This window comes from Aquarana catesbeiana, linkage group LG08 (genome assembly GCF_042186555.1).
Source record: "Aquarana catesbeiana isolate 2022-GZ linkage group LG08, ASM4218655v1, whole genome shotgun sequence".
Classification (NCBI taxonomy): Eukaryota; Metazoa; Chordata; class Amphibia; order Anura; family Ranidae; genus Aquarana; species Aquarana catesbeiana.
In genome coordinates, this window is record NC_133331.1 from 6,315,710 (window position 1) to 6,331,382 (window position 15,673).

The 15,673-nt window shown below is 48.8% G+C and overlaps 1 long non-coding RNA gene across 1 annotated transcript; it reads left to right on the forward strand.

Moving 5' to 3' along the window:
* Window positions 1-624: 624 nt before the first annotated feature.
* LOC141105209 (uncharacterized) lies at window positions 625-13,964 on the forward strand. Its single transcript, XR_012235541.1, has 3 exons — window positions 625-841; window positions 12,441-12,560; window positions 13,810-13,964. It is a non-coding gene; the product is annotated as an uncharacterized lncRNA (long non-coding RNA).
* The last annotated feature ends 1,709 nt before the right edge of the window (window positions 13,965-15,673 follow it).

The window sequence follows — 15,673 nt, forward strand, 5'->3', positions numbered from 1 at the left end:
GCTCTATTAACCCCCAGCATTGGTGTCAGCGGACGCTCTATTAACCCCCAGCATTGGTGTCAGCGGACGCTCTATTAACCCCCAGCATTGGTGTCAGCGGACGCTCTATTAACCCCCGGCATTGGTGTCAGCGGACGCTCTATTAACCCCCAACATTGGTGTCAGCGGACGCACTATTAACCCCGGCATTGGTGTCAGCGGACGCACTATTAACCCCCAGCATTGGTGTCAGCGGAAATAGAGATATATATAGGACAGTGGATATATAGTATATACAGAGTACATACGTCACAACTTTATATCTGGGGATTCCTGTGAGGAGTCTGTCAGATTTTACTCGGCCCCACCCCTTTCTCCCGGCATGCCTCACGCTCCTTCTTCCCGCAGTTGCTATAATGAAGCTTAGAGCGGGCCCGCGGGTGACGGACAGGTGGGCGGGCTAATGAGTAGCAGCGTGCGGCACGGAGGAGCAGGGTGGCGGCCAATGAGCGGCGCAGAGGAGCAGGGTATCGGCCAATGACCGGCGCGGAGGAGCAGGGTTTCGGCCAATGAGCGGCGCGGAGGAGCAGGGTATCGGCCAATGAGGGGGGCGGAGGAGCAGGGTGGCGGCCAATGAGCGGCGCAGAGGGGCAGGTTGTCGGCCAATGAGTGTCACGGAGGAGAAAGAGGACGGCCAATGAGGGGGCGGGTAGAGCGCGCTGTAGGCGGGTCTACAAGGAGTGATTGTGTGACCCCCCCCCATGGCACATAAGAAACATGACAGCCCTTCCAACACCGGACCACCCCCGGGGGACCAAGATGGAGCAGATCCCACACCGCCTCTTCCTGCAGGCCTTCAAGAGTCAGTATATATATATCCCCACCTATATACTATCTGTATACTCCCCTCCCCCACCTATATACTATCTATATACTTCCCTCTCCTCCCATATACCCCTCCCTCACCTATATACCATCTATATACTCCCCTCCATCTATATACTATCTGTATACACCCCCCACCTATATACTATCTATATACTCCCATTCCTGCCTATATACTATCTGTATACCCCACCTATATACTATCTATATACTCCCCTCCCCCATATACTATATACCCCTCCTCCCCCTCACCTATATATTTCCCCTATATACTATCTATATGCCCCTCCCCCACCTATATACTATCTATATACTCCCCTCCATCTATAACCTATCTGTATATTCCCCCCACCTATATACTCCCCTCACCTATATACTCTCCATCTATATACCCCTCCTACCACTTATATACTATCTGTATATCCCACCTATATACTATCTGTATACTCCCCTCCGCCACCTATCTACTATCTGTATACTCCCCTCCCCCACCTATGTACTATCTGTATACTCCCCTCCCCCACCTATATACTATCTGTATACTCCCCTCCCCCACCTATATACTATCTATATACTCCCATCCCTGCCTATATACTATCTGTATACCCCACCTATATACTATCTATATACTCCCTTCCCCCAACTATATACTATCTATATACGTCCCTCTCCCCCATATACTATATACCCCTCCTCCCCCCTCACCTATATATATCCCCTATATACTATCTATATGCCCCTCCCCCACCTATATACTATCTGTATATTCCCCTCCCCCCACTATATACCACACAGCTCTTCCTGCAGGGCATACAGGAGAGTCAGTGTGTGTGTAATATATATAATATATACACACACCAGATATCTCGCTGTGGTAAGAGAGGTATAGAGCCAACCCTGTCCTGGGCAGACGTTCATGTTCCAGGATTGTCCACCATTTATCTGCACCTAGAGGTGTCCCCGGGCCTAGAGGTGTCCCCGGGCCTAGAGGTGTCCCCGGGCCTAGAGGTGTCCCCGGGCCTAGAGGTGTCCCCGGGCCTAGAGGTGTCCCCGGGCCTAGAGGTGTCCCCGGGCCGTCTCCGGGCCTAGAGGTGTCCCCGGGCCGTCCCCGGTCCTAGAGGTGTCCCCGGGCCGTCCCCGGGCCTAGAGGTGTCCCCGGGCCGTCCCCGGGCCTAGAGGTGTCCCCGGGCCGTCCCCGGGCCTAGAGGTGTCCCCGGGCCGTCCCCGGGCCTAGAGGTGTCCCCGGGCCGTCCCCGGGCCTAGAGGTGTTCCCGGGCCTAGAGGTGTCCCTGGGCCGTCCCCGGGCCTAGAGGTGTCCCTGGGCCGTCCCCGGGCCTAGAGGTGTCCCTGGGCCGTCCCCGGGCCTAGAGGTGTCCCCGGGCCGTCTCCGGGCCTAGAGGTGTCCCCGGGCCGTCTCCGGGCCTAGAGGTGTCCCCGGGCCGTCTCCGGGCCTAGAGGTGTCCCCGGGCCGTCTCCGGGCCTAGAGGTGTCCCCGGGCCGTCTCCGGGCCTAGAGGTGTCCCCGGGCCGTCTCCGGGCCTAGAGGTGTCCCCGGGCCTAGAGGTGTCCCCGGGCCGTCCCCGGGCCTAGAGGTGTCCCCGGGCCGTCCCCGGGCCTAGAGGTGTCCCCGGGCCGTCCCCGGGCCTAGAGGTGTCCCCGGGCCGTCCCCGGGCCTAGAGGTGTCCCCGGGCCGTCCCCGGGCCTAGAGGTGTCCCCGGGCCGTCCCCGGGCCTAGAGGTGTCCCCGGGCCGTCCCCGGGCCTAGAGGTGTCCCCGGGCCGTCCCCGGGCCTAGAGGTGTCCCCGGGCCGTCCCCGGGCCTAGAGGTGTCCCCGGGCCGTCCCCGGGCCTAGAGGTGTCCCCGGGCCTAGAGGTGTCCCCGGGCCGTCCCCGGGCCTAGAGGTGTCCCTGGGCCGTCTCCGGGCCTAGAGGTGTCCCCGGGCCGTCTCCGGGCCTAGAGGTGTCCCCGGGCCGTCTCCGGGCCTAGAGGTGTCTCCGGGCCTAGAGGTGTCCCCGGGCCGTCTCCGGGCCTAGAGGTGTCCCCGGGCCGTCTCCGGGCCTAGAGGTGTCCCCGGGCCGTCTCCGGGCCTAGGGGTGTCCCCGGGCCTAGAGGTGTCCCCGAGGTGTCCCCGGGCCTAGAGGTGTCCCCGGGCCTAGAGGTGTCCCCGGGGTGTCCCCGGGCCTAGAGGTGTCCCCGGGGTGTCCCCGGGCCTAGAGGTGTCCCCGGGCCTAGAGGTGTCCCCGGGCTGTCCCCGGGCCTAGAGGTGTCCCCGGGCCTAGAGGTGTCCCCGGGCCTAGAGGTGTCCCCGGGCCGTCCCCGGGCCTAGAGGTGTCCCCGGGCCGTCCCCGGGCCTAGAGGTGTCCCCGGGCCGTCCCCGGGCCTAGAGGTGTCCCCTAGGATCTAGAGGTGTCCCCTAGGATCTAGAGGTGTCCCCGGAGGATGGATTAGACCTCCTAACCTCACGGTTGAACAACTTACTATACAGGTTTATCTCCAATTCCAGGAATGGTGTAGTAGAGTGCATGCTCTGGGTGGTTCTGTGGGATCAGTATACCCACATCTATGCCTTTCCTCCCTGAGACTCCTTCCTAGTCTGCATTGGGGAGGGAGGATATTCTGGTGATCCTCATTATCTTAGACTGACCCTCATGGATGTAGTACTCTGACCTGAAAAGGAGGACACGGTGATTTGGTCGGATTGCCTGGGTCTTCTTTCTTACTGACCAATTTTTGTATCCTGCTTCAGAATTGCTGGATTCAATGACATGGGGTTGGGGTAACCATAATTCTAAGCCCAAGTCCTGAGGGACATCTCTGAATTCTTCATTCCCTGATGCTGAAAGCCAGGAATTCTCCTTCTCACCGTGACTATCAGCATACATGGAAGGATTGACGTGAGGTAAATTTTCCATGGGAAGGATCTTTACCTCCTTTACAGATGAGTTTGGACCAGCATTTGGCCCTCAGCAACCTCAAGGCTTTGCTCTTACTAGTTCTAGAGACCCTTGTGACCCTTGGGATCGGAGTCTGGTTCGTGGTACCCACTGAATCCCTTTCCCCTCTCACCCACATAGTGGTGATCCTTTCTGCCATCATCTTTCTGAGATCCAACCCCGGTTCTTTGAGAGGATCCCTCCTCCTTGTCTGGATGTCATTCAGGCTGTGGGAGATAGCTCTAGCGCCCACTGCTTACTTCAGACTGACTCTCTCCTGGTCGTTCCAGATGGTCCCTGGGAAGGTGGACCGGTCCTTGGTGGCTCATACAGTCCATTATCCAGGCTTCTGGTCCTATGAGGAAAACCAGAGAGAAGATTCTCTACAGAGGGTCAACAAAGAACACTGTAGAAAATACAAACCAGCTTTATTAGTTACCAAAAAGATAAAAACCAAATAGAAAATTCAAACAGTGGGAAGGGAGCAATGTGGACAGACGGCTACCACAAACCAATTAAAAATTGGACAACGTTGTCACAGGGGGTTATAAAAACAAATGGGAGCCGCGGCTACACACCCACTCATACACATCAATCAAAACATCATCCATACAGATTGGAGTATCAAAATGTTGGTCAAGTCCAGGTTAATGAAGTATTTCGTTTCAGATGTAGACTTATCCTATAGGGGAGTATCCAGCATAACACGGACAGTTCTTATACCAACAGTGTATTAAGGATGTGGAGTGGGTGCACGATCTGGCCGTCAGATCTGGATGTAATGTGATCCAATGCAGATGGATCAAACTTATAGCAATTTGAGTCACAAGTGTAGTTAATTGACAACCAGCTGTTAGTCAGACTGCATAGCAAACCGTTTCCAGATTACAGCATTAGGGGATGTAGGTTAATTTACAAGAGCAGTACAATGATTATCCATAGAGACAGCAATAAAGGGATGCAAAAGAACCGACATGCGTTTTGAAGCGCTGAATGGAGTAGAGAAGTCTCACCAGTCGCACTGTCTCCGTCGTCAGATTATAGCAATCCTTCGTTCCGGGTCTCTGTGTGGATGAATACCGCTTGTAAGCTCAGATGGAATACTCCCAGAGTGAGGAGCCGTTCCTAGCTGTAAAGCCGCTGTGGAGCGGTTGCTTCAATGCAATGCGTGGCTGAACGGGGAGGCTGAGATCAGCTGGTAGATTGTAGTGAGGAAGAAAGGCCAAATCGAATAGCGCGCGGCTCCCACTGACGTGCTGACGTCACGCGGCTGACGCGTTTCACCAGCCAATGGACGCTGGTTTCCTAAGAGCAAGGAGGAGACGATTGTGACAGACTTAAATAGAAAGTCAAGGATGCAATCACTGTTTATAACCACTAGATGTCACTAGAAACTCCTCTTGTGTAAAGCATGCAGCAACAAACAAGCAACGTACATTCTAAGTATATTAATGAAATAGTAGGGATGGCAATCGATGGGTAAGGAGAAAGGATATGAATGGGAGGGGAAGGAAGAGGGGGGGGGGAGAATATGATTGAAAGAGAATGGCAATGGAAAGAGTGAAGGAACTAGTTATTCCAAACCATAATTATGTCATAGGTTTACCCAGAAATTGAAAAAGTGAATTATTTCTCAAGAAAGGGCTGTAGACTACATTCGGTGTTTAACCCTTTGGGGACTAGAGTCCAAATAATACGTCCACATTTTCTCCTTTTGGAGGAGAATGGTATCAAAATCGCCTCTTCTAGGGGGCAAGTTCAGCACATAGATTCCCTTAACTGTAAGACCCTTTGGGTTACTGTCATGGAATTTGGCGAAATGTTGAGGGATGGGTCGATCATCATCTTTATTCTTTTTCTTATTCTTAATACCACTGATGTGTTCACCAATCCTAATACGGAGTTGGCGTTTTGTTTTTCCTATGTAATTTTTATTGCAGGGACATGTGAGCATGTATATGACTCGTGTCGTTGAACAGTTGATAAACTGTTTAATTTTGTAATCCTTGCCTCCTCTCGGATTGGGGAACACATCGGTGTGATGCACGTATCTGCATATGTTGCAGTGTCCACATGCATGCATACCTGGGGGGGGGGGTTTTACCAGAAAGCCAGTTTTTGCTAGTCGTTCTCGTGTATTCGGGAATGGACTAAAACATCGCCTAGATTACGTGCCCTTTTAGCTGTAAGTAATGGTCTGGGGCTGATTATATTTGCTATTAGGGGTGTAGATTTTAGGATATGCCAGTGTCTATTAAGGATCTCCTGGACTTGGGTCCATTGTGAACCAAACCTAGTGATGATTCTAGGAAAATCATGTGCTGGTTTATCAGAAGTCTGAATGCAGTTCAAGTTGCCCTATATGCATATAGGGAAAACCAGAGAGAAGATTCTCTATAGAGGGTCAACAAAGAACACTGTAGAAAATACAAACCAGCTTTATTAGTTACCAAAAAGAACCAAATAGAAAATTCAAACAGTGGGAAGGGAGCAATGTGGACAGACGGCTACCACAAACCAATTAAAAATTGGACAACCCCTTTTCCAGCCCTAATTGACACCCTGAACACCAAACTAAAACAAGCTATGGAAGCTGGCCTTCTCACCAAAAAAGAATATCTATATCTCAGAGCTGAAGATATCACAATCCCAACCTTCTACATAATCCCCAAATTGCGTAAATCTTTAACTAACCCACCAGGGAGACCTATTGTTTCAGCTATTAATGGTCCCTTTGAAAGGGTCGGCAAATTTATGGATTCGATGATCAAAGATATGGTAACCAAACTATCATCTTTTGTCCGGGACAGTAGAGACATACTCTCTAAACTATCCTGCTCCTTCCTGTCATCAAATGCCCTACTAGTAGGGATAGATGTGGAAAGTCTATATACATCGATCCCCCATGATTGGGGTATAAAAGCCACAAAAGCCTTTCTTGATGTTCACTACCCAGCATTGGGTGCCCATAATGAGTTCATCATTGAATTACTTGAATTCATGTTGGGCAACAACTTTTTTCAATTTCTCGGGAGGTTCTATCAACAGATAAGAGGCACCAGTATGGGTGCCCCCTGGGCTCCCTCCTACGCCTGTCTCCACCTTGGCCTCTGGGAGGAGGAGGTTGTGTACAGGTCCTCGATGTACCTTGACCACTGTGCGCTGTGGTTAAGGTACATCGATGACGTGCTCATGATATGGGAGGGCACAGCAGTACAACTTTTGGAATTCTTATCCCAACTAAATATAAATGAAAGAAATATTCACTTAACCTATTCCTATCATACTGATACCCTTCCATTCCTTGATTTACAAATCACTAAAAGTGGAAATCGGTTTGTAACCAGCACTTTTAGAAAGGAAACAGCAGCAAACACCCTCCTCTTAGCACAAAGCCACCATCCGAAATCCCTAATTAAAGGGATACCTACAGGGCAATTTTTAAGGAAACTGCTCAGAGGAGGAGCAATTTAAATTTGAAGCACAAGAGATGTACAATAGGTTCAGGAAAAGAGGGTATTCACATAATTCCCTCAAAAAAGCCAGAAACAATGCATTAGAAAGGAAACGTGAAGACCTCCTATCTATACAAGTAAATACCCAGACTTCTGATAAACCAGCACATGATTTTCCTAGAATCATCACTAGGTTTGGTTCACAATGGACCCAAGTCCAGGAGATCCTTAATAGACACTGGCATATCCTAAAATCTACACCCCTAATCGCAAATATAATCAGCCCCAGACCATTACTTACAGCTAAAAGGGCACGTAATCTAGGCGATGTTTTAGTCCATTCCGAATACACGAGAACGACTAGCAAAAACTGGCTTTCTGGTAAACCCCCCCCCCCCCCCCCAGGTATGCATGCATGTGGACACTGCAACATATGCAGATACGTTCATCACACCGATGTGTTCCCCAATCCGAGAGGAGGCAAGGATTACAAAATTAAACAGTTTATCAACTGTTCAACGACACGAGTCATATACATGCTCACATGTCCCTGCAATAAAAATTACAAAGGAAAAACAAAACGCCAACTCCGTATTAGGATTGGTGAACACATCAGTGGTATTAAGAATAAGAAAAAGAATAAAGATGATGATCGACCCATCCCTCAACATTTCGCCAAATTCCATGACAGTAACCCAAAGGGTCTTACAGTTAAGGGAATCTATGTGCTGAACTTGCCCCCTAGAAGAGGCGATTTTGATACCATTCTCCTCCAAAAGGAGAAAATGTGGACGTATTATTTGGACTCTTTAGTCCCCAAAGGGTTAAACACCGAATGTAGTCTACAGCCCTTTCTTGAGAAATAATTCACTTTTTCAATTTCTGGGTAAACCTATGACATAATTATGGTTTGGAATAACTAGTTCCTTCACTCTTTCCATTGCCATTCTCTTTCAATCATATTCTTCCCCCCCCCCCCCTTCCACTCCCCCCCCCCCCCTCCCATTCATATCCTTTCTCCTTACCCATCGATTGCCATCCCTACTATTTCATTAATATACTTAGAATGTACGTTGCTTGTTTGTTGCTGCATGCTTTACACAAGAGGAGTTTCTAGTGACATCTAGTGGTTATGAACAGTGATTGCATCCTTGACTTTCTATTTAAAGAGGAGTTCCACCCAGGGGGGCCGTCAAAAAAAAAAAAAAAAAATTAAAAGTCAGCAGCTACAAATACTGCAGCTGCTGACTTTTAATTGGACACTTACCTGTCCCTGGGTCCAGCTAAGCGGGGGATCGAAGCCCCACTCGTCCCCCCCCTCCGCTCGTCGGCATTTCAACTGTGGGCGCCGGGCTGTGGCTTCACAGCTTGGCACCCACTGCGCATGCGCGAGCGGCGCCACGCGCCGTGATTGGCCGCTCAGTCACCTGGGACCTGTAATGGGTCCCAGATGATTGACAGGAGGGAGGGAGCAGAGCGGAGCCCTTCCTGTGCCGAGGGGGAAGTGATGTCACCAGCCCAGGCAAAGGAACAGGCAGACTACGAGGGACCCCCTAGCAACAGGCATTTAGAGGTAAGTGAAAAAAAAAAATATCCAAATTTTTTTTTGTTTTTTAGAATTTTTTCAGGTATTTTTGTTTTTTGGGTGGAACCCCACTTTAAGTCTGTCACAATCGTCTCCTCCTTGCTCTGAAAAAACCAGCGTCCATTGGCTGGTGAAACGCGTCAGCCGCGTGACGTCAGCACGTCAGTGGGAGCCGCGCGCTATTCGATTTGGCCTTTCTTCCTCACTACAATCTACCAGCTGATCTCAGCCTCCCCGTTCAGCCACGCATTGCATTGAAGCAACCGCTCCACAGCGGCTTTACAGCTAGGAACGGCTCCTCACTCTGGGAGTATTCCATCTGAGCTTACAAGCGGTATTCATCCACACAGAGACCCGGAACGAAGGATTGCTATAATCTGACGACGGAGACAGTGCGACTGGTGAGACTTCTCTACTCCATTCAGCGCTTCAAAACGTATGTCGGTTCTTTTGCATCCCTCTATTGCTGTCTCTATGGATAATCATTGTACTGCTCTTGTAAATTAACCTACATCCCCTAATGCTGTAATCTGGAAACGGTTTGCTATGCAGTCTGACTAACAGCTGGTTGTCAATTAACTACACTTGTGACTCAAATTGCTATAAGTTTGATCCATCTGCATTGGATCACATTACATCCAGATCTGACGGCCAGATCGTGCACCCACTCCACATCCTTAATACACTGTTGGTATAAGAACTGTCCGTGTTATGCTGGATACTCCCCTATAGGATAAGTCTACATCTGAAACTAAATACTTCATTAACCTGGACTTGACCAACATTATGATACTCCAATCTGTATGGATGATGTTTTGATTGATGTGTATGAGTGGGTGTGTAGCCGCGGCTCCCATTTGTTTTTATAACCCCCTGTGACAACGTTGTCCAATTTTTAATTGGTTTGTGGTAGCCGTCTGTCCACATTGCTCCCTTCCCACTGTTTGAATTTTCTATTTGGTTTTTATATTTTTGGTAACTAATAAAGCTGGTTTGTATTTTCTACAGTGTTCTTTGTTGACCCTCTTTAGAGAATCTTCTCTCTGGTTTTCCTTATATGCATATAGGGCAACTTGAACTGCATTCAGACTTATGTCTGCATGATAGATTTATACTCACCTGTAAAAAACAGCCAATAATTGATTAATAAAATTCGGTTGATCCAGGCAAAACCTTTTGCTTTTTTGGTTCTGGTCCTATGAATCGGGTTCCTCTGTTTACCATCCAGGGGACTCTACGAGATCTGAGTGTTTCTTGGGCTCTTAGCATCACACTGCTCTTCCCAGATGTGTAAGGCCGCCACCTGGTTCTTTGTTCATGATTTCCAGGTTCTCCCCGGTGGGCTTGTGGCCTCCTCTGATGCCAGCTTCTGGTGCAAGATCGTTTGGTTGGCTCTGATCTGCAGGCAGTCCCAGTCCTGTTGTCCTCGGTGAACCTGTTTTTAGGGTTCTGTTGTCTCTCAGTGGAGAGGACTGAAAAATAGATCTCCTGTGCCACTCATTGAAGAAGAGGAATGTATGGTGAGTACAGAGTCCTCTATTATCAGGTCCTTGTTGAGCGGACTCCATTAGTGTTTATTCTGACTGTAGGTGGTGTCTTTATTTCAGACTTATATTGTGTATATCTTCTCTGCTGGCTGTGTGGTCTCAGAGGGGAAACGCCCTTTTGGTAAGTCCCTGCAGCGGCAAGCCAACATTCTACTGGGAGCTTCAAACCTGGACTGTCTGAGCCTAGACAACCACGGTGAGTTCCACCACTCCTGACCCAAGGGTGAGGGCACCACGCTGGAGGGGTCTTCCCATCTGATCACATGGCTGTTTCCTGTCATTACAGAAGACCTTGTAGCACATCACCTGATCCAGCAGATGATTGACAAGGACCCTCAGACACACCCGTCCGCCGCCCCCCCCCCCCCTCTCCTCCGAGGAGCCCTACTCAGAACGTCCTACCATCACAGAACAGCCAGGCTTCGCTCGCTCACATTGTATATACGCGCTGTTCTCTGTCACCATGACTGGTCACCTACACAGATTCTCCCATTAGTAGGTGTGAGAGAATCTCTGCTGAATGACTGCAATGAGAAATAATATCGTAATATACTCTAACAGAGGAACAGCAAAGTGCAGCCACTGTACTGACCATGGAGAAGAAGCTGTATGTGTGACACCCCCCACCCCCGTATGTATAGATCTGGGCAGAGAGAGCGAGCTAGTATTAGATTGTGTACATCTGATCAATCTAGGGCCGAAACAACTAATCAATTAATCTACAACTAATCGATTATGAAATTAATCGATTACTATTTCCATAATCGATTAATCGGCCAGTAACATAATGGGGTTAAGCTAAAATTGGCCCTAAACAGTACAAAAAGAGCAAATAATCTCTACTGTAAATATTACTTTCACTGTTGCACAGTAAAAAAACGAAGGGCTCATTTTTTTTTTTTTTTTAACTCCATTAAGTTACTAAATGTCTTAGGCCTGGTTCCCACCCATGTGTTTTTGGTGCTTTTTTCAGAAATGCACTACAGTTCATTTAACGTTCACCTCTATGCTGTTTTCAGCTGCTGTGCATTTGGAAAGGGTCAAGGACCTTTTTCAATGCAAAACGGTGCTTTTTTGGTTCAATATACTTCAACGGAGAAGCTGCAGAAAAGCGTGTAATATTACAGTTCTGTTTGAAAATCTGCAAAACAGTCTAGAATTTTTTTTTTTTTCTTTAAATAAAAAAATTTGATCTGAGTCTGATGATACTTACCAGATTCAACCTCTAATGCCACGTACACACGAGCGGACTTTACGGCAGACTTTGCCCGGCGGACGGGATTTCGTCTGACAATTGGATCGTGTGTGGGCTCCAGCGGACTTTGTTTTCTCAAAAGTTGGACGGACTTAGATTTGAAACATGTTTTAAATCTTTCCATCGAAATCGAGTCCGGTCGAAAAGTCCGCTCGTCTGTATGCTAGTTCGACGGACAAAAAGCCACGCTAGGGCAGATATTGGCTACTGGCTATGAACTTCCTTGTTTTAGTCCGGTCGTACGTCATCACGTACGAATTCGACGGACTTTGGTGGATTGTGTGTAGGCAAGTCCGTTCATTCGGAAAGTCCGTCATAAAGTCCGTCAAAAGGTCCGCCGGGCAAAGTCTGCCGTAAAGTCCGTTTGTGTGTACGCGGCATAATAGTATATAGAGTATATCTCTTCTGTCTGTTATTTTCAGAGAGGATTAAAGATTTTACTCCCCAACCATATAGTTGGTGATTTATATTTACCCCTGCATATAAAGATATTTAGGAATATTTGCCTTTTTTTAAACTTTACATATTAACTAAATTATACACCACACCTCTTTTTAAGGTTATTAACCGATTAATCGAAACAATAATCGGCCAACAAATCGATTATGAAAATAATCGTTGATTGCAGCCCTAGATCAATCGGAGTTTGTGGGTTCCCCAGCTCTGGAGTCTCGCTGCCCCCCTAATTGGTAGAATGTTGGATCCAATGAGCGGCCATTACTGGTCTCCCTGGACACAGCTCACCGGGACAATGCTGTGACTCGTCTGTAACGAATCAGATTCATTCTCTCCACTTCCTGCAGGACGTCAGCGAATAGAGAAAGAGGCTCTGAATCAAGCGATCGTCAGACAGCTGGAGAGAGGAGGAAGAGACCTGGTGAGGCTGGACTGGAGAGAGCACATCACCCTTCCACTGCAGACAGGTAACCAACTCCACTACACTACCACCATAGGTACCAGATGTGCCATACGGGACATGGAGCGTACAAAGTGCCTGACTCTACCAGATTACCAGCTCTGCCGTATGGTACAGGGGCCTGACTCTACCAGATTACCAGCTCTGCCATAAGGTACAGGGCCTGACTACCAGATTACCGTATAGTATAGGGCCCGACTCTACCAGCTCTGCCGTATAGTACAGGGCCCGACTCTACCAGCTCTGCCGTATAGTACAGGGCCCGACTCTACCAGCTCTGCCGTATAGTACAGGGCCCGACTCTACCAGCTCTGCCGAATAGTACAGGGCCCGACTCTACCAGCTCTGCCGTATAGTACAGGGCCCGACTCTACCAGCTCTGCCGTATAGTACAGGGCCTGACTCTACCAGCTCTGCCGAATAGTACAGGGCCCGACTCTACCAGATTACCAGCTCTGCCGTATAGTACAGGGCCCGACTCTACCAGCTCTGCCGTATAGTACAGGGCCCGACTCTACCAGCTCTGCCGTATAGTACAGGGCCCGACTCTACCAGATTACCAGCTCTACCGTATAGTACAGGGCCCGACTCTACCGGCTCTGCCGTATAGTACAGGGCCCGACTCTACCGGCTCTGCCGTATAGTACAGGGCCCGACTCTACCAGCTTTGTACTATACTATGTGAGTGGAAACTAATTGCCTTTACGTGTTTGCTATTGACCGTCAACCATTTATTCTCATGTTTGACAGCTGACCCTATTTGTTGTGGTCCACATTTTATATCTATAGCAAATGTTCACGTTGGCATAAACTTTTCCACTCACTTTATTAGACTACTAATTGATGGTTTGTTATTTGCCTTGGACATGCAGTCTCATGGCTTTGGTTGGCCGGATTGTTCCAGGTCCGGGAGCTGTGATGTGCACTGGTGCCTCCCCTCCCTGCTGATTTGCTGGGAGGGGTGGAGGGTGTCTCACTGTGCATCGGCGCCACGCCCCGCGTATGTTTTGCTGTTTTTCTTTGTTCACCTTTTCATGGATACCTTATCCAATTTTCTCTGCCTTATCTATTTAATTTCTCTTTTTGTCCTGAATCTCTGGGCAGTATTGGTCTGTTGTGATTCTAGGATGCCCTATCATTTCTTCTTTACTTCTATGGGTTTCTGGTTCTTTATTGGTCTTTTTCTCCTGGTCAGCTACAATTCATGTGCCTGGCCAGTCTGTTCTTTTGAGTTTTGTTTTTTTCACCTCACACAGATGGGAGCTACTCACAGACATCTTCCTGCAGCTCATGTTTTTTCGCCCCCCCCGGGGTATGGTGTTCTCCGCCTTGGCTGCCTGCATTGTGACGCCCCCTCAGCTCCCGGCGGGAATGCGTCCCGGCCTCCATTGACCGTCAGGCTTCAGCACTGTATGACTGTTTACAAAGCTGTCAAGTAAGCCATTGGGGTGTTTGGGTTTTTCCTTCCCCCGCACCCTTGTCTAATTCATTGGAATAATTTTGGATATATATTACTTTTAGATATGAATTCTGCAATTGCTTCTGAAGAAGTGGAACGGATCCACGAAACGCGTCAAGCTTATTTATGCAGTTTTATATTTCATCATGTTTGTATACAATGTCCTTTGGATTTTAAAGCTTGTGTAATATGTATGTTGTTTATATGTATTACATGTGTATCAGCTCATCATACTGGCAATGCATCAGGTCCAATGCAATTTCTTAAATAAACCCATCATTTGATCATGTGTACAATTGTTTCTTCGCTTACACACATCTCATTCAAAGTCCCAAACAATGTCCTTTCTGATGGGCATTGATAAGCTGCACTGATGGGCACCATTAAGCTGCACTGATGGGCACTGTTAAGGGGGTACTGATAGGCTGCACTGATGAGGCGGCACTGATTAGGGGGCATTGGTGGGCACTGGTAAGCTGCACTGATGAAGCTGCCCTGATTATCGGTGTAAATGTCCCCTGTAACTGGAAAGCCAGTTATCACCTTTCCTCAGACAGTGACAGCACTAAGGAAAGAAAATGCAAATAACCGCCATTTATTTTCATGTGATCAGCCGTGATTGGGCACAGCTGATCACATGGTAAAGACCCTCCGTCAGTGGCTCTTTACCCTGATTGGTGATGCACTGTGTCTGAGGGATGTGAAGGACATCATAAAGCCAGCCCCCCCGCGCGGCCATCATTCTGCTATAGGCCAGGCGGGGGGAGGTAGGACAGACGGTGTTCGGATCAAGTTACAATCCTGAGAATCTTCCTGCACGGTACAGAAACAACACAAAGAGAACTACCTCAGTTTTTTCCTTGCTGGAGGGTCCAGAGTAGAGCATCTAAAAATAGGTAAGCTGAAGTTTTTTATTTATTTTATTTTTTCAAATTTATGCTAAGTGATTAGGAACAATGCAGCAAATATTAAGTGGGTGTGATCTCAGTTTAGCTGCAAAAAGTCAAAATACAGAACGCACCCCCCACCCCAAGTTATAAAGAAGAGGAAGGGGAGGGGCGTGTTTTGTTTAAATAGTCTAAGGGAAAGTTCTGCATGGGCACAAGTCATCTGATAAATGGATTGGTAAATCGTACCAATAGCTCCATAAGAAAACAGCAGCAAATCAGTCCCGCTGGGTGCTCAACCTGCTGCCCTCCAGCTGTACTACAAGTCCCATCATGCCTATTACATAGTAGGTGAGGTTGAAAAAAGACCACCGCCTTTGGAAGGGAATTCCACATCCTTGCCGCTCTTACAGTAAAGAACCCTCTACGTAGTTTAAAGAGGAGTTCCACCCAGGGGGTCCATTAAAAAAAAAAAAATTAAAAGTCAGCAGCTACAAATACTGCAGCTGCTGACTTTTAATTGGACACTTACCTGTCCCAGGGTACAGCGATGCGGGGGATCGAAGGCCCGCTCGTCTACCCCCCCTCCGCTTGTCGGCGCCGGCATTTCAACTGTGGGCGCCGGGCTGTGGCTTCACAGCCTGGCACCCACTGCACGAGCGGCGCCGCGCGCCGGGATTGGCCGCTCAATTACCTGGGACCTGTAATGGGTCCCAGATGATTGACAGGAGGGAGGGAGAAGAGCCGAGCCTTTCCTGTGCCGAGGGGGAAGTG